The sequence below is a fragment of the Haliotis rubra genome, unplaced genomic scaffold (assembly GCF_003918875.1).
Source record: "Haliotis rubra isolate DU_JTF1 unplaced genomic scaffold, ASM391887v1 Scf55, whole genome shotgun sequence".
Lineage (NCBI taxonomy): Eukaryota > Metazoa > Mollusca > Gastropoda > Lepetellida > Haliotidae > Haliotis > Haliotis rubra.
The window spans coordinates 2799006-2819401 of NW_025767246.1; the positions used below are offsets into that span (position 1 = coordinate 2799006).

The following is a 20396-nucleotide window of genomic DNA, read 5'->3' on the forward strand; positions in this document are numbered from 1 at the left end:
GCGAAGCGACTCGTTCTACATCATAAATTTATTTCAAGACAATTATTAAATCACCAACAATTGTGTAAAATTAGTGACACAAATAGTGAAAAAAAAATCTGTTTATATACTTTTTTTCTCCCGCTTTTTTCGCTGCCTGAAGTTGGAGATGAGAAACACAAAAAACATGGATGGCCAAAGAAGGCCATACTCTGTCAGTGGTAGACGTGGAATGACTTAAGCAGGTTGGCCGGTCCACCAACAGTTACACCCTACAAGCACTAGTGTGATTAGAGAGTACAGTTTTTCATATTGCCTTGTGAGGGTAGGGTAGCCTAGTGGTTAAAGCGTTCGCTCGTCACACCGAAGACCCGGGTTCGAATCCCCACATGGGTACAAGTGTGAAGCCCATTTCTGGTGTTCCCCCGCCGTGATATTGCTGGAATATTGCTAAAAGCGGCGTAAAACTAAATTCACTCATTGACTCATATTGCCTTGTAACTTTTGGCCAAACCAGAAACTGACTTCACAAAGTCAAATACCTGTTTTCCTGAATTTGAAATATGCAACCACGTAAACTGATGTCTTTAATTTAAGTGACATTGTCAGACGAAAATTTGTTTCTAAAATGTCCATTTTTTTAAAATTTCAGGAACCACAAAAAAGATTTCTTCTCATGTAAAAATACAATGCCACAGAGGCTGATAAAAATCAAGTACGCGTTAAGTTCCGGTTGTCAACAACATCTCTCACAAGGCGATGACTGGTCTGGCCCATTCGTCACCACTCGCCCTTTTCCGTAATCTCAACGGAATAACACGAGTGGGTCACGATTGGAATGTGTCCAACAGGATCAGACTACCAATCATTCTCATGATACACTGACTTGAGCAGTCGCAAATTGAGGTATGGCAATTCAGTTCGCCTTGTTATAAATGTCAAGCCTCACTGGTTGGACCATTGATTTACCGTTACGTGTTTGGACAGAGATAATCCAATATGGTCTCTAGTTTAGATGACACTGCTGTTGACATATACGGGCGTTAACCACGAAAGCTGAGCGAGATAAGATTATAATGAAAATAATAGCACCTGGAAACAGGTTTGTCGGGCTTATCACAAAGGGAGTATTATTTGCGACGAAAATAACACATAAAAATTGTATTTATCTCGTGTATTTTTTTCACAAATGTCTTAGAACAACAAAAATTGTGGTCTACATTATATGTATATTTTTGAAAGCGTGTGAATTATAACAAATGACATGTTATAGATGGGCTAATGGCGTGTCTCTACACTGATCATGTCGTTTTTTCACCAATCAGGGATTAAATCAATGAAGTTCTGGTTAATTACATGTGTCTGAGAAATGTAAACACTAACATGTGCCAATTTAACATACCATAGTCCTTTCAAGTCAAATTATCATCTAAAATTAGCTTTAGTATAATTTATGCTTGTGGGAAAAGACCTAGATAAAACAATTAATGCTTGCAAATGTATCATACATTTAACCATTCAGTAAAAATTCAATATACATGTATCTGTGAATTTTCACAATGGTATAAATGCCCAATATGATGTTGGCTATGTCCCCAGCACATACAGTTTTTTATGGAGAAATGTCGCGTGACCTGCTTGCATATCAATTGGAAGAATGCATGTGCCAAAGTCCGGATATACCTGGCATGCCGCAAGTAAGGTGGGCTGTTTAAGCCATCATCACAGATAGTGACACAAAGCAGACTAATAACATTTCAGCCTGTGATATAAACAACAAACAAGATAATAGATAAATAAATGTATGATTCTGTATGTTGTTCCATGGATGTTGATAATATATAGTCTTAGAATAGATCGTTGTATAAATAATAATAATAATAATAATAATGAGGTCAAAGCCACCAATACTTTTGCTGTGCCAGTCCTCTCCTATTCCGTTGGAGTAGTTGACTGGACAAAACAAGACATCCAGAGTCTTGACCGTCTGACCAGAAGGATCATGTCTGATAACAGAGCCCACCACCCCCGTTCCTCTCTTAACCGTTTATACATGCCAATCAATTCTGGAGGTCGGGGTTTGATTAATGTGGAGGCTCTTCATGATAGAATTTTATTGTGTACTTTTGCACATATTTATTTATCGGATGATCCTCTAGTGATGCATGTGAAGACTCATGATGAAAGCAAGGAATTCCACAGCTATTTTAAGCGTGCCAAGGTTGTTGGACAGAATCTGAGATTTGAGGTTGATTTTGTTGATGGCGATGTACTGCTGGACGGTACAGTGATGTGAGTAAACCAGGTGAAGTCCTTTACCAAGTCTGCCCAGAGTCGGTCTGTTGTGGAGAAGCTTTCTGAGAAGCCATTACATCGTGTGTACATGCAGTGTGTTGAACAGAATAGCAATCCCACCGACTCCTTCGCCTGGATGAAGTCGGCTGGTCTTAAATGTGAAACTGAGGGCTTCCTTTTTGCTGCTCAGGACCAGTCACTTCCCACTCGCAATCGCCAAAATGTGATTCTTAAAGAAAATATCAATATGAAATGTCGACTTTGCAATGAATTCACGGAGACCGTCCAACACCTTGTCAGTGGATGCCCTTCCTTGGCACAAACAGCATATCTTAAACGACATGATGGCATGGCTCGTTGCTTTTACTACCGTCTCCGACATGCCTGTGGCTTTGACTCCGAGGTCCATCCATGGTACGACCCTGAACATGTCCAGGGCGTCATGGAAAATGATGCTTTCAAACTTCTGTGGAATAGGCCCATATACAGCCTCAGAAGATTTCCAGCCAACAAACCTGATCTTGTCCTTTTTGATAAAGCCAATGAATTTATTTATATCATAGAATTTTCTGTCCCTTTTGACACCAATGTGATTGGCAAGATTAAGGAAAAGCATGATAAATATGCGGACCTCGCCTTTGAAATGTCTCGCTTGCATCCCAAGTACACTGTCGTCAGGCTCCCCATTGTTCTCGGTGCCCTTGGTTTGGTACCTCCTGATCTCTTGGCGCAGATCAGGAGAGTGCCCGGGTTCTCCACCGGGAGTACAGCCCTTCTGACACTCTGGGTAATGCAGAAGGCTGCAGTGTTGGGGAGCCTTCATATTCTCCGGAAAGTTCTTGGTGGGTTCGACTAGGCAGCGTTTCCTGGGAGAAGTCCCATTCGCTGTCTGGGCTGCGTGTAGAGGGGGCAAGGGCCCTGAGCTGATGATGAGCCTTACCATCCTGACTGTGCCAGGATCACCCGAACCCTCTCTGCTGCATATTATCTTTAATCTGTAAAACATAATGATGAGAAGTCTTATAATGCGCTAATCTCCACGCAACAAAGCATGCTCAAAGCGCTAACACCCTTATTATTATTAATACCCCGGATAACCCAAGCTGCCTGTTAGGCGCTAGAAGGTTATAGTCACATGACTTTACCCAACCGGGTACCCATTTTCTGCTGGGTGAACAGAGGCAATTTTGAACAAACTCACTTGCCTAAGGTGAGACCACATGCATCACATGCGCTTCGTTGTGGGGCAGGACTGAAGTCCTAGAAACTCTCAGGAGTCAAGCTGCCAACACGGTCACCCATCCAAGGATTGTCCGAGCCCAACGTTGCTTAACTTCAACTGATTTGTGACCTGAGCGCTATGCACAGGACCACGTGCCATATTTCTTTAAACACATGTTATAACTTGGATACATTTTACACTGTCAGTGACAGAGAATAACACATATTTGATATTCAATAAAATTTGTTGCAATTATTGATATTATATGTCTTTAATGAGATGAATAGTATAACAGTATAACCAGGACATATGCCTTGCACTAGTCGTTGGCCATCGGAGATGACCATTGAGATTTTTTTGATGATTGGACAAAGCGCCGTACACGTCATTTACTATGAAAAGTCAAACTCATTAATATTGCGTGAATCCTCCCCTATTCTCAAGACAATCTCGGATTCTTCGAAATATAGTCCCAAGCAGTTGTCCAATGTCAACTTGGTCCGTGCAATCCCATTCTTCCTGTAGGGCATTGCCAAGTTCGTTGTGAGTGGTCGGTGGTTGTTGACGGTGACGGATGCGCCATCCAAGGATAGGAGAGACATGTTCGATGGGGACAAGTCTGGTCTGAGTGCTGGCTATGGATATGTGGTTATATTCCCCTGTTGGAGGTACTCAGTAACAATATGAGTCCTCTGGGCTCTTGCGTTGCCACCCGCAAACACAAAACGACGTTCACGTCGGCGGGCAAATGGAACCACGTGTACCGCCTCCAGGATGTAAGGTGAGGTGAGGTGAAATTGTGTTTTACGTCGTGCTTGAGAATATTTCGCTCATATGACCACGTGCATGCGTGTGTATGTGTATGTGCGGCTGCTTGTACTAGCCCAGACTTGAGCTGGTTTTATAGTGCTAGCCCACTGAGATACCATGCCGCAGTGAAGCATGAATACCCCACTCAGACACATTATACTGACTCCGAGCCGACCAGTCCTTGTTGTACCTTTTAATGCCGAGCGCCAGGCAGGGACCAACAAGTACCATATTTTAACGTCTTTTGGTATAACGCGGTCGGGAATCGAACCCGCGACCTTCCGCTCTCCGGGCGGACACTCTAACCACTACACCACGGAGGCGGTCCTCCAGGATGTTGTCACGGTTGTACTGACCAGTTTTCTCTGAGCTTCACGGCATTCCGTCCATGCCACACTCTGTTTCGCTTGTCAAGGGGGCCCAAAGCCCCGAAAACATAACGTCAAACCACGATTGGTCCAGCTCTGCCGCTCATGGACGCAATGTCGTCTTGCGGTAATGTGACGGCCCATCTTTCATGGGATAACTCGTAGACCTCGGGCATGCAGGTTCCATCCGTGTAGCTGATTTCGAATCGTCTTTTTCCACACCTGTTGCACTGCGAAGACCAGTTTTAGAGGCAATTCTGATGAATCGTTCTTGTTCACTTGTTATCGCCCTTGGTCCGTCTGTCATTTGTCAGTCGATATCCAGATTTGCACGATAGTGGTTGTAAAGCATTAACACCTCGAGCTACAATGTTCTGTCTTCGTCCTTAAAGACCCGTTAAGATCCGGGTTAGAACTGGTCTTCAGTAACCCATGCTTGTCGTAAGAGGCGACTAACGGGATCGGGTGGCCAGACTCACTGACTTGGTTGACACAAGTCATCGTATCCCAATTGCGTAGATCGATGCTCATGCTTGTGATCACTGTATGATCTGGCCCAGACTCGATTATTTACAGACCGCCGCCAAACCGCTGGCATATTGCGGCGTTACCAATCGAACATCCATCATGATAATTGCACGTAGCCGATCCCGACGGGACAGACACCGCATGTAAATAAAACCGTTTTACGGAGTTTAAAACAATATCAGAACAACTTTAAATTTGCTTTTTATCCCTGAAATGTACATCTACACACGTTTCACTGTAATTTTAACCGAGTATGTTCAAATGCACCACAGGACAAAAAGCCGGATAGTAAACCATTGAAATAAACGTAACTACAGTAGGAAATAAATGCCATGACCGGATTTACGTATGTTTCCAGAGATTTCCCAACTTCGGGCATATATTTCATATGAATCTATACCTTTGAAACATATGCTCATCGAACATTTTCGTATGCACATTTACCTCGTTCATGTATGCCATGACCGGATTGTCAAGTATTTCCCAACATGAATTGCAAAACAGATACCCCAGTAAATACATGATCATACAGTATTTCAGAGGCATTCCTTTGAATTTCAATTGGTGCTGAAATTTCCGATTTCGTTCTAAGTTTACTCAGGTTGGAAACATGTAAATTTACGTAGGTGGGGAAACACATGTACATTTTCAAATTTGCAAATGTTTACACACCTTAGATATTTATGTATCATACCGGATTTCAGGGGTATGTATATGAACGGTTCATACACCTTCATGTTACCTGTGCTCAAGCAAGATGATCATTTGTTTCCATCATGTGAATTACTTGATTCATGTCATTTCATTTTCATACATTTTAGTACGTTTGAAATCAACGTTCACGTGACCTCATTATTCTTATCATCAAAAGAGCCTGACTAAGAAAGCAATATTACGCAAGCTAACATGGCTTCTTAAGCTGCACTCGCTCTTGCTATCAGTATCAGTTACGCTTTGTCTTGTGTGGTGAACAAAAGGGCGATGAGCTGCCCCTTTGTCCTTGCAAGTGTCCCTAGCTGTCCCAACAGGATAGCACTTTTTCTCTCTTGGAGCCCGGCCAAATAGGCTACACGAATCAACTCGTAATTTCTTAAGTCTCTTCGGCTCGCGCATCAGTACTGTAAAATAGTTTTTGGAATATTATGGCACTGCATGTGACCTTTCTTATTACTCTCACAGTGCCTGAACCATGTTTTTTTCTCCTTCCGTTCAGCCTTTGCTGTAATAACGCCATACATGAACTTAACGTTGTCCACATTTGTTTCATTAACACAAACGTATATGATAACAAACATTGCCATATTAAATTATATATTCTGCGAGACATGCAATGAAAAATAGTTTTTATCGTGTAGCGATTATGACCGGATAGCACAGGCGGGTGCGTTCTCTGAGTAGACCATAGGAATGTTGGACCCCCGTGCCTTTTGTGAAATTCGTCTTGATTGTCCTGTTTAAATTGGCGATCCATAAACCCAAATTCCGAAAGCAAATGTCACACAAGTAAATGTGATGTTGCACTGCTGTAATTTTCCCTGTCGGAGAAGTCCTTTTCACAAGATATATATTCCGTTGTTTGGAGCAGGCCTATGACTATTACGCCTCAGTGTTGCTAAACATCTTGCAGACTTTTAGCCTGACATAGACGCAGACCTCGCATGTTCAAGTTTAGATCTGACAGGTGCCGAAAATATTGATTCGAACAAAAATGCAATATCTCAGTGGGTTATTGTTTTCCTAAGTAAGTGGAGTGCTTTCTACAACATTGGAGAGAATGGTATCGCTGTCCTTCTAATATTCCCCCCGAACGGAAGATCTACCCATTTAGGGTACAATGTGTATGTTACAGATTTGTAGGGGATAGTCTTAAGACTTTTCTACTTTGACCAGGATTCTTCGAACTCGCAACAGTCGTTTGAGAAGATCAAGAGAGAAAGGGGTAGTGTGCGATGTATCTGGCAGACGTATATGGATGTTGCTGTAGAAATACAATAATAGAAATACCGGTTATGTTTGAAACGTACCCTCAATCTGATAATCAGTGAGGTTATTGTGAAAGATCGCAATATGTATCATCATAAACGGGCCCAGATAAAAGTACATGTCATTCATTCCCACATTATATCCCCTTCATAGACACGGTACATGGTTGTTACAGGTAGGGCAAACACTTTCTTCTATAGACATCTGCCGGTTTCACGCTGCATACATGTATTCAGATTATTGAGAAAAGTAGCGACGCATGTTCTCCTCCATCACACATATAATTGTATAGATACCAAGTGATTAGGGATAGCACTGCAGCAACTTAATGAAATTTACGACATACACTATCATCTGCAGTAGTACTGCCATACCTAGCATCGTATTTATGACTCTCTTACATAAGGTGACATATCACAGGGTTGTCATGGTAACGATAATTTGGCATACCATTTATTGTCTAATTCTTTTATCTGCGATCAGAATTTAAATCAGTTTTGACGTGAGCATGTTAAGAGAAAAGAAGCTGTAAAACGAATATTAATGTGATCGAGCCTATAGGCCTTGTAAAACTGAGTTTCAAGCCACCTACATAAAAAACCTTCATGATAAATATCTGCTAATCCGTGGCACGATTCCAAGGCGTCCATGCCGCGTCAACAACACATGCAAACGCACGAGAATTGCAATACGGGCCCCTAAACCACTGATGCTCCGTGACCTGGAGACACATGTGATTGAGCGTATGTAGGGACGGGTAGAAGACAAAAGACAAAATGGATACTCGTGCTGTTATACTTTTGAATTATAAGTAAACATGCGTTCATATAAATGTATACTTTCCAGTTTCAAACAAATGTACATTGGAAGGATATCTAAATCTAGGTTAAGTTATGTGAATCATATTTACAATTAAAAGACCCAAACAATGGTCTGTTATCAAAATATTTTGTTTTCCTTATCTTGTCCCAATCTGTATCCAGAGACCATATAATAGTCTATTATGTGGTCTCTGCTGTATCATAGTCACAGAACGATATTATTTCCCACTTCCGGCCAGCCCTTACTATAATGCTTACGCCCTAAATGAAGCATATCTAGATATCCCCAGGTTCAGCGTTTGTTATAATCTGCAGGAAAAGTCACTGCAGGGTTCGGGTTACAGAGTAAACATACCAAACACCCATGGTTGGCGGGGACCAACATCTTCAGTAACATTTACATCTGCCAACGCTTAATTCCCAAGTGGTGAGGCAATACGCTAATGAGGCTAAGGGTCCTGTACCATGTTTGTGAAATATCTATGATGCCTTATATGAAGTCTATAACCTATGCAAGTCTAGCTATGTATGGCTTTAAGTCACTGCTTGAAGAAAGGCTCCTTTAGAATTTTGTTTGGTAAATATTAGCATTTCACTGACTTAATCATATTGGAAAACACATGGCAACCTATACTTCATTGTGACTATGATTAAGATCATTGTAAAACACAAGGGTTATTTCCTTTGAGTTAACTGACAGGCTTTCGGTATCAAATATTTGGAACTCCGGCCCGAGGTAATGTTATGCTGTCTGGAAATATAGCGTTTTTTTAATGCTTTGGTTGCACTTAATGATAAATGATTGTTAAATGTAAATATGATGTTTTTGAAGGATAATCTCAGTCGACTCAGAGACTTTAAATTTGCACGTGTTTTCACCCACTCTTTCCACACCCATCCTTCAGTTTTTATGTTTGTGACATGATCTGCACACTGATTATTTAAAACAGGTATATAAATAATAACTGTTTGCAATCTTTACCAAGTTTAGCAATTTTCAGTTTCCATTATTTTCTGGAAATTTTGTATGGAGGTGCAGTTTCACCAAATAACAGTAACGCATACAGATAATACGTTTCGGTAGTTTGATAGGTTAATAAGTTTACATTAAATTCCATGATACTGGGATGCCAAAATGATTGACATTATTATATAATGTATAACAAATCAGACAGCAAAAAGCAAAAATTAATAACGCATGAGCAACATAAATGATGTCAGGTAGTAAGCTTTCAATAATTACAGAAACTGCTTAGTTATCTAACTTTATGAATTAATTGCAGTCACTAGAGTTTTCTATAATCTACCCCAGAGATGGATTCAAAATAGGTGTACAGATTGTTTGTATCTGCTACATGAACAAAGGAGTTTGTCTAGAAGTGAAAGAGTGTGAACATGTTTCAAACTCTGTGAACTGTACAATACTTGTCTTCAAGTAATTGAAATATGTTTTAGTTGTTTGACACATAACACCATTTATTCACAACTATGAATGATGTATTAATTAGCTTTGTTAAGAAAGAGAACAAAGATAAGAAACAATTTAGACAGCAGACTTAAGAGGTTTTTTCAGTGATTCTGAATTCTGATATAAATTACATTGAATTGTTTGTGAAAGAATTGGTGTAGAAACACAACTTCCCAAAGGAAACTTCAGTTTCAAATTCATTTTCAGGCGTGTTGAACATGTTTGACTGAACCTTCTTCAACATGAAATGCTGAAATTTTATCAACTCAACAGCTTTTTAAGTGTGTGTGTGTGTGTGTGTGTGTGTGTGTGTGTGTGTGTGTGTGTGTGTGTGTGTGTGTGTGTGTGTGTGTGTGTGTGTGTGTGTGAGTGTGAATGTAACACAGGTTTTAATGAATTTATAACTATTTCAAGTCACGATATGGCTGAAATACTACCACTACTACCACTATGCCACTATGACTATAAACTTTAACTCACTCACTCACTCACTCACTCATGATATATCGTCTCGCCTCATTAAACTGGTATCAGGATATATCGTCTCCCCACTCAGGCTACGAAACACAGCTCTAATACCAAGTATGTGCATATTAACACATTTACAACTGTTACAGAAATTTACTTCGGGAATCAGTAATACATCGTAATCATCCTTTTTGAAAGTATAGATAGCTATGATCATGAGTATGATAACTCATACAAGTGTGCACTAAAATTAGGGACCTACCGGTTCATGTCTGTGTGAACACACCTGTCTGTGTTTTTTTGCAATAAGCAGTCTCTCCTTGTATGTCATATATAAGAAGTGTACCTAAGGTCAGTTCTTTAAACTATCATGTAATTTCCATTGCAAAAAGTATAAACGGTATTACCTACTGATCAGAAAGACTTATCAGTACCCCACCGGTACCACCCAACCCTATGCCTACCCTATCCCACACCCTCTCCCTTTCACACACATGCACACACGTGCACACACTCCCTAACATACATATCGTTCTGGCCCATAGACCCAATATTTGAACCTTTTAAACAGACATCACGTGTGTGTCAAGAAAGGCAGGCACGTTAATAGTGGTGCTCAGTCATGGGTATCACTTCGCCATGTGTTTCTAATGATCTCCGTGCATTATGGCGTAGTCCGACGCGCTAACGAACCCGATGTGACAGTTACATTACAGAACCATTGAAATACATGTTAAATTAGTGTTAATCTTGTAACACTATATTTACCAATTACCAACCATTTACGCGTGTACTAAATATATGACAAACCTAACCCTGGTCATACGAGATTTCAAGGGTATTAAAATGCATGTCCTACAATCACAGCATTTACATATGTTACACATGGTAGAAAACACATGAAAACAATGACCAGATTTACACATCTGTGAAATACATGTAAATACAGAGTTGTGTGTTCGTTTATTTTAACACCCCTTTAAACGTGTGTAAATCTGACAGCCAGATGATACGTAGATTTCAAACGTTTGTTCATATGAACGCCGGATGAAACGTATATTTCCTAACGTTAGTATATTTGGGTAATACAGACATTTTGTGTGGTGTGCACATTATTGAATATCGCTCTATGTTAAATAATATAAAGGACCAAACGTATATAATTTACACAACCTTTATTTCACACACAAGCAACAGCCCTAATGTCACGCTTATCGTAATTGTTCACCGCGCAGTTCAATATTATATTATGCAAACACAAATGTCGTCTCTACAAACAGTAGCGGTTGATGGGGACTTGTTCATTTCTGAGTACCATTTCTGACTTTTGGACATTGCGGACAAATGGCGCATATTAAAGACTAATGAGACAACTTTGTGTTTCCCTTTCAAAACTGAACACTGCAGTTTGGTCTAGAAGCCAGACCCCCCAAATGGTGAAAATGTGGTGCAGTTCTGGCGACTGAATGGAATGTGATTTTTCACAATCAGGAATGATTTGGCTTTGATTTAAAGCCGGTTGTCATCAGCTACCGTGCGTGACTATCGTACAGAGGCCCTTTTAAGGTGCAACATGTCATGTCAGTTATGGCAATATTTTAACCGATAACTGGATGGTTTAATTTAATAACTCTGGTTTGGTTTGAACGATTTTCATAACAAAAATAGTTTTTGAATGATCAGACCATGATTTAAAATTGTGGACAATAATGTTACATATATGCTTATCGCAAAAATATTTTTTTAAGGTCAAAGGTCAGTTTTAATAGAAAGGGCATTTGATGAGAAAATGTGAGTTGAACTTTACAAATTAAAGGTAGTTTTTCCAAAATTATGTGTTTCTGATTCAGCTATATCATTTGAAGATCATATAAACCTTTGGTTGGCATTGTATTCATGAAAAACCATTACAAGGAAATAAAGGTTGGTACTTTGTATTTAGATCAGCAAAACATAAGATAATTTCAGCTCCATGCTTTACAAAGTATCAACAATACTAAATATGTCGAAGATACTGTTGAACTATCATACAAATTTGCGTTTATTGACATTCTAGCAGAAACAACAATTCAGCTGATGTCAGAAGGAGATATGTTTTGATAAGTGTCAGTATTGCACTGACATGCCGTGAAACCCTTAAAGCTGATGGATAATAATATGACATCCTAATGGAAGGTTTACAATTGACATTATGGTGTTCCATTTTTTCTGTTTACAATGTGTAATATTACGACTTTGGTTTTCTTTTTTTATTTTACACCGGCAATCATTGATACATTGTAAAAGATATGACACACTCATCAGAAAGGCGTTTTGGTATCTTACCACCAAATATACACACAGTCATGTCATCATAACACAAGCAACATTACCTTCATATCAATTCGTATTTATTGTTCTTAATAGTCATAGTGTATTCCCAGTTGACTAGTCAATGTCAACATTGTCAAGATCACGGGAACATGTTTCATGTCCACATCCACATGCCGAAGCACACAACAGGTTCAACCTCTTGCAGCTACTCCTTCCTGTACATTGGCGTTTATATGCACAGATATGTTGAAGAAGGTCCACGGAAACGATTTAGTCTTAACTTATTTGCAACCTTATCACAGAGGAACAGAGGAATATTTGATGAAGATCTATTACGAAAGAAACGTAGTGCTTTAAATACAAAACATTAAGTGCCTAGTTTTGTGGACAAATCAAAAAGAAATTCCTAGACAATATTCATATAAACATCTTGCTTCTACTGTAACGTTCATAAAAATATGCATACCTTGGTTTTAGTAATATGTAATGATATACACAAAAGAGTTACACATAGCATGGTCATGACACTATGAGCATCGATCTTCACAAGTGGGATACGATGGCGTGCATCAAACAAGTAAGTGAGAACGACCACCCGATCACATTAGTTCGCTCTTACAACATGGGTTGCTGAAGATCAATTTTGACCCAATTAACATATTTGTGAACCTGCCAGAATGGTTAATGAATAAATGCATAGTCAGTCTCATGATATCTATTGTAGATCATTCCAAATGCTATTACTGACAACAGAATGTATGTCGCCAATATCTTTTCTGGTCTCTGCATAAGTCGTACCTCAGAGAGCCAATTGTCAAGCTGCATTTAATTAATATCATCTGTTCCGTACACGCACAGAAGTTGGTATATACGTTGACAGACGCTTTAGAATTATATTTTGCGCGGAAAACCTTGAATCGTCTATACATATTGACAGTAGTGAGTGACCTCGTCTAGATGGATACTAAAAGACCAACTGTCTTTCCCGATTTCCATATGTCGCATGACTACGTTGTCCTTCAAGCAGAGAGTGAATGAACTAACAATAGTTATCGTATCATGGAATTGGCTCACGTCAATCACTATCTTCATCAGCTGACGCACGTCGACAGTACAACGTCAGCTCTAACATATTGACAGACCTCACCCAGATGAACATTACCAAGCCGGCTGTAGTCAACTGCATTGTTCCAAGAGCTGTGATCAGCAGAGTGTGTTTCAAATGCTTGCCCAGATCTATATATTTAGTTTCCGAATGCTAATATTACTAGGATTAAGGTTTTTAAATGCGTTTCCCTCCTTGTAAGAACCACATTCGCTCTGTATCGCTGGGACCTTACATGCCAGTAGTCTGTCTCATACTCCAAACTTTCGGCCCAGCCCTTCTGTAATGCAATAGTCCAAAATGAAGCCAGTCTAGTTCTGAGTCTCCGAACTCACTGGGGCTAATTCAGTATATACGGAGTTATATATTGCTATCAACATTTCCTATTTTCAGAGGCTTCCGCTTGGTATAACGTGCCAGGATCCTGTAATTATGGACCCAAACATGCTCCGGGTATGCTTATTGTTTTTTCAAGACCATATCTATGTTTCTGAATTTCTCCCACATTAAACAAACTGTTGTTAGATCCAACATTAAACTTGCACGCTGTGTAGCCTTTTTATGGCATTGGGTTTTGTGCGTGCGTTTGTTTATTATTTTCTTTGTTGCATTTGTATGGGCTGGGGCTATTCAAGATGAAATCCACCTAAGCAGGATTAATTGATTATTTTCTCACTAACACAGTGAGTAGCGAATGAAGACACCTACTTTTTGTTTGTACCATAAGCTCCCAGTTTTTCCTGGTTACGTCAGTGTGTGTGTGTGTGTGTGTGTGTGTGTGTGTGTGTGTGTGTGTGTGTGTGTGTGTGTGTGTGTGTGTGTGTGTGTGTGTGTGTGTGTGTGTGTGTGTGTGTGTGTGTGTGTGTGTGTGTGTGTGTGTGTGTGTGTGTGTGTGTGTGTGTGTGTCCTGATTGGTGAAATGCCACACAACTACATCGTAATCACTATATTTATTCATGGGTAAATTTTCATAATGTTTGCACTGTAAACTGATCAACATGTGGATGCTTGATGGGCATTTAGAAGTTGGAAGATAACATAACAACGTATGGTATGGATTTACAACTTCTTTATTATTTACAACACAACGTTTCTAGGCTGCTTCTTAGTAGCCTAGAAACGTTGTGTATTTATGATAATGAATATTTGCTTGATATTGTATGGAATATGGAAAGGTTAATCCAAGTACATTGTATGTACAATTGCTTGTGCGATCTCTTAATCAGGATGATTATTTTCTTCAATTATCCATGGGGTAGTGGAGATAGAGGAAAGATGGGAGGTATATGTTCAAGGCGTTAATGCGTTGATACGTCCAGACATCCAGATAACCTGCAGCGTTGCTTGAAATACTAAATCAATACATTTGAAAAAAAGCTTACCTAAAAGAACTTTGAAAAGTAAAACAACACTGTGTGAAAGTACCTGTGAGTAATGCAGCTTTAAGCAGGTTTCGATCACAAGTATTTTTACAGATGTTTTGTTTTGATTGAATGCATGAATCATGAATCAAGAACAGCGCTGTATAATGCATGGATGCAAAATATGTTGCAAACTGTAATGTTGTCAGTGAACTCCCAATAAACCAGGAGAGAGTAATAACATATTGCATAGCCTAAACAACTATCAAACCTCAATGTGAATAACACAATGTGAACCCAGATTTTCTGTGACCATTTTGTTTTAGTACTGGTAACATGAGCATATATAATGTGTTCAAATACATACCCTTGATATCCGGAATGATGCACAAGGTTTTAAGCCATGAAAACATTTGAAAACTTGCAAATTTAAAAATGTTTTCCCACCTGAGGAAATATTCATATTTCGAACCCAAGTAAACTTAGAAAAGAGTCGGATATTACATCACCTTTATTACAATCAAAAGGAATGCATTGGGAATACTGTGTATTTCAGAGGTATATGACGGGTGTGTACATTTGGTGGTAACATACCATAACGCCTTTCTGATGAGTGTGTGATATATTTTGCTGGTGTAAAATAAATAAAGAAAACCAAAGTCGTAATATTTCACATTGTAAACAGAAAAATGGAACACCATAATGTCACTTGTAAACCATTCATTAGGATGTCATACTATTATCCATCAACTGTAAGGGTTTCACGGCATGTCATTGCAGCTGGAGCGTGAAGTGACACATATATAAACAATATTGACACTTATCAAAACATATCTCCTTCTGACATCAGTTGAATTGTTGAGTTTCATGCATGCAGTGCCAACCAAAGATATGTATGATCTTCAAATGATATAGCTGAATTATAAAAACATAATTTTGGTAAAATTACCTTAAATTTGTAAAATTGATAAAGTTGCAAATAATGGTTTCCGTGGACCTTCTTCAACTTCATAACTGTGCATGTAAAAGTCAATGTACAGGAAGGTGTCAAAGAGGTTGAACCTGTTGTGTACTTCGGCATGTGGATGTGGACTTGAAACATGTTCCCGTGATCTTGACATTGTTGACATTGGCTACCATGTCAACTAGGAATACACTATGACTATTAAGAACAATAGACACGAATTGATATGAAGGAAATGTTGCTTGAGTTATGATGACATGGCTAACTCATCATTCTTTGATGAGCAAAGAAAGAATAATAGCATCTGGAATAATAGAATTTTACATTTAAGAGTTTTCTGTTATGTTGTGTGATTTTAGAGATAGTCCGACAGTATCATCGACATATTTGGTATCGTTGACTATGTAAAGCATGGAGCTGTTACTGTTGAACAGACATTATATAATATTTTGCTGATCTAGATACAAAGTACCAACTTTTGTTTCCTTGTAATGGTTTTTTCATGCATACAGTGCAAACCAAAGGTATATATGATCTTCAAATGATATAGCTGAATTAGAAAAACATAATTTTGGAAACAAGTACCTTTGATTTGTAAAGTTCAACTCATATTTTCTCATCAAATGCCCTTTCTATTAAAATTGACCTTTGACCTTACCAAAATATTTTTGCGATAAGCATATATGTAATATTATTGTCCACAATTTTAAATCATGATCTGAGCATTCCAAAACTACTATTTTGATGAAAATCGGTCACTCCAAAACAAAGTTATTAAATTAAACCATCCAGTTATCGGTTAAAATATTGCCATAACTGACATGACATGTTGCACCTTAAAAGGGCCTCTGTACGATAGTCACGCACGGTAGCGGATGACAACCGGCTTTAAATCAAAGCTAAATCATTCCTGATTGTAAAAAATCACATCCCGTTTGGTCGCCAGAACTGCACCACATTTTCACCATTTGGGGGGTCTGGCTTCTAGACCAGTTTTCTGGGGAATGGTTTCTTTTGTATGTTTGCACAAATTTATTACAGTACCTGGTGTTGATTAATCAGAATGACGGAATAGTGTAACTGTAGTTGCTACGAGCGTTGTGCCAAAAAGACATTTTGAAATAAAACGATATGAGTGCTTACATCACCAACCCCGTAATTGTACCCTACTAATAATTTGATGGCGTTCATGGCTATATTGATGTTATGGTGATGGCGGTAAAGACTTTATTGGTGTTATGGTGATGACGACGTTGATGATGATGACGATGATGTTAAGTTGGTGGTGTTTAAAACACAGTAGATGTTAAGGAAATTTGTTGATGGTGTTTAAGACTCTAATGAAGATGCCATGTAATGTGGTTTAACAGACTGGTGATGTGATAAAACACTTGAGTTGTATTCTGTTATGGAGCAACTTTGACGGGGTTAAAGACTATCGATGTTAAGTTGATGGTGTTGAAGATGATGTTACGTGCTATGGAGTTTAGACTGATGAGGTTACTTGGTTTGTTAAAAACTCCTTTGATGTTGTTGTTGTTAAAGGCTCTAATAGAGTTAAAGTGGCGGTGCCAAAGACTCTAATGATGTGTTTGAACTCTAATAACATAAGGTAGATTAATGATATTAGGCATATTATTGAATCATGTTTGAGATGTTAAATTGATAATGAAGTGACACTTGGTGTACTGCAAGGAGAAATATTTAGAAAACCAGTCTCAGGAATACATTCAGAAAGGTAAACAGATTGTGTCTCTTCAGCAGTGAGTAAGGTGGTCAGGATTTGCCTCTGTTCACCCAGCAGTAAAGGAGTACCCGTAGGAATAAGATGGTCGTATGACGGTTAACCTTCCAGGGGCTCACGGGCAGCTTGGGATAACCGGGCTAAAATGGCTGTACGTAATTTGTTCTTAGCACCACTGAGCATCTTTGAGGTGGATTATTAAAACGTACTATGCATTAAAGCTGAATGATACTCAAACCGAAATGCTGATCATTTACATATAGAAAGTGATCATTTTACCACCGAACAGCTTTCAGTAACAAAACTGAACTCAATAGCATTTGATTAACGCAATACACACGCAAATATATATAAATATTTGATTTAATTTTTAAAACATATTAAAATTTAATTTTTTAAGAATGTAAAATATGTATAAGAAGTCTGATTCCGTATCGTAAATATCGAGCATTATACATGGTTCATATGACTGTAATATCTTAGCATTAACTCTTCTGAATAATTTAAGGGTTTTAATTTAGAAAAGATTCTAAACATGTTTCTGAAGTGGACGATGTAGTAAATAGTCGTTGTCACTAAAAAACTGTATATATACAATGTTTGAATGAAAGGTCCATCTATACTGCCGAATGATCTGCAGCAATGTAATGTTGCCGGAAACGCCTAAGGATTTTAAAGAGACGTTGCGTTGACGTACATGTATGAGACGTTGTTCCTGACGTGTGATATATTTGTACATTTATGTTTTGTATGTTTGTTAGTTTGTTGTTGAACGCCACACTCAGGAATCTTCCAGCTATATGGCGGCGATCTGTAAATTATCGAGTCTGCACCAGACAATCCAGTGAGGATCGATCTAAGCAATATTGGATACGATGACATGTGTCAACCAAGTCAGTGAGCCTGACCACCCGATCCCGTAAGTCGCCTCTTACGACAAACATGGGTTACTGAAGACCAATTTTTACTCGGATCTTCACGGGTCTGTACATTTATGAGATCCTGATACTTGATTTGCTAGATAACACGTTCTAGCACTAGCCATTACATGATAAAAAACATTTATAATCCCAAATGCATGAAATACATTAACAAAGAGCTCCCCTACACAACAAGTCAAGAGCTCTTCTGTCGCAGCAGTATATCGTGAATACACGATTAGTATGCAGCTTTTTGTTGGGTGGTAGTTGGGTGGTAGTGCTGGCTGCAGACTTTACTCATACACTATTGCATAACTTGCTCTTTAGAATACATTATATATCGCCTCTCCCTTTGTACTCGGTGTCAGTGGATCGCAGGTGTGTTTTTGTGGCCCCGCGCGCTTGTGTGTTGTCTTGGTCACCGGGTCAGGGGTCGTGGGTCAAGGCCGTGTCGTTCGTTCCGCATGATTTGCTGAGGTAGGACGAAAAATGTCAGTCTACGGGAGCGCTATACACTACTCGCAGCACCTCCACTATGGATCGCTATACCATTCAAACTCAGATGTGTCATCGTATCCGATTTCGGAGATCAGTTTTTTATGACGTCGGTGACTCAAAACTATTTACGGACATTCGTAGTGTAGCTGGAATATTGCTGAGTGCGACGTTACACAACACACGACACACTTCATCATCATCATCATCATCATCATCATCATCACCATCATGCAACTCGAGGCAGCAGAGAGATACTGGATGGCCCTGGCCCAGTCAGGCTGCTAAGGCTCATCTCCAGCTCAAGACAGCGAATGGGACTTCTCCCAGGAAACGCTGTCAAGTCGAACCCGCCGGGACAATTCCGGAAAATATGTTCTGCATTACCCAGAGTGTCAGAAAGGCTTTGCTATGACTTTCCTCAATCTTGTCAGTTATCTGACAAACATGACAGACAATTCAATGATATAAAAAAATTGCAAAAAATTGCCTATTTCAAAGAAGTTTATAGTTGTCATTTTCAACACGTACTAGGGAGTACCGTTAATGTATCTCGAAGTCATTATTTTTACTATTATTATGTTTCACAAAGGGATTGGCTTTATGTTTTACAGCTTTCAAAACGGGTTATGTTGTTATCATTATTATTATTATGTTTTACTGACTGAGATGAAAAATGCGGCAGAGAGTGTTCGGGTGATCCTGGCACAGTCAGGATGGTAGGCTCATCATCAGCTCAGCGCCCTTGTCCCCTCTACACGCAGCCCAGATAGCGAATGGGACTTCTCCCAGGAAACGCTTCCTAGTCGAACCCACTAAAAACGTTCCGGAGAATATGTCGACTCCCCAACTTTTAAGATATGCTGTTTGTGCCAAGGAAGGTCATCCACTGACAAGGTGTTGGACAGTCTCTGTAAATTCATTACATAATCGACATTTCATGTCAATATTTTCTTTTCTGGACAATGCCTGTCCTGTGCTGGCATAGTCGGGATTAACGAATGTCCATTATCTGACCATTGATAAGCTACACTGTCTTCACCAGTTGGCTATTGTTGTATATTTTCATTGGAAGAGCGTAGCCCAACACTGCCCCATTATATGTAATTTGAATGCATCTAGCTCCACTATCGTCAAGATCAAACAAAATCTGTTAGCGAACCCATACATGCACACCGAATAGAATATTTCGTGCGATCAGAACACGTCATGTGACCTACATACCCGCCAGGTGAGCTGAATCTTGCCGGACAGAAACAAACACGCCCTTACAGGTCGAACAATTTAGTGTCGCGCACATACAGGATAGTCCAGTTTCTGAAATGTGGCGCCTGACGAAAACTGTTATCCCTGTGCTTATCACTATTGTGATAGTTGGATGTGTCTATGTAACGATGCGGAAATCATGGAGAAGTGATACAATACGCCCTGTCCAGGCAAGTATGCATTCCGTACAGCCCTGAACAAGTGTTAATGAATCTTAGATCACCCTAGACGTCAAAATCTGATGCAAGTTATTTCATGCCTCATAACCGATTCATTGTCCGGTTTT

General features: G+C 39.3%; 1 protein-coding gene across 1 annotated transcript in view; it reads left to right on the forward strand.

Annotated features, from left to right (window-relative positions):
- Positions 1-805: 805 nt before the first annotated feature.
- Positions 806-20396, forward strand: part of LOC124253712 (probable methyltransferase-like protein 24) — a 43627-nt gene continuing 24036 nt past the window's right edge. Inside the window, exon 1 of the mRNA XM_046687523.1 lies at positions 806-885. The gene's annotated coding sequence lies outside the window, so the exon portion shown is untranslated. The remainder of the gene's footprint in view (positions 886-20396) is intronic.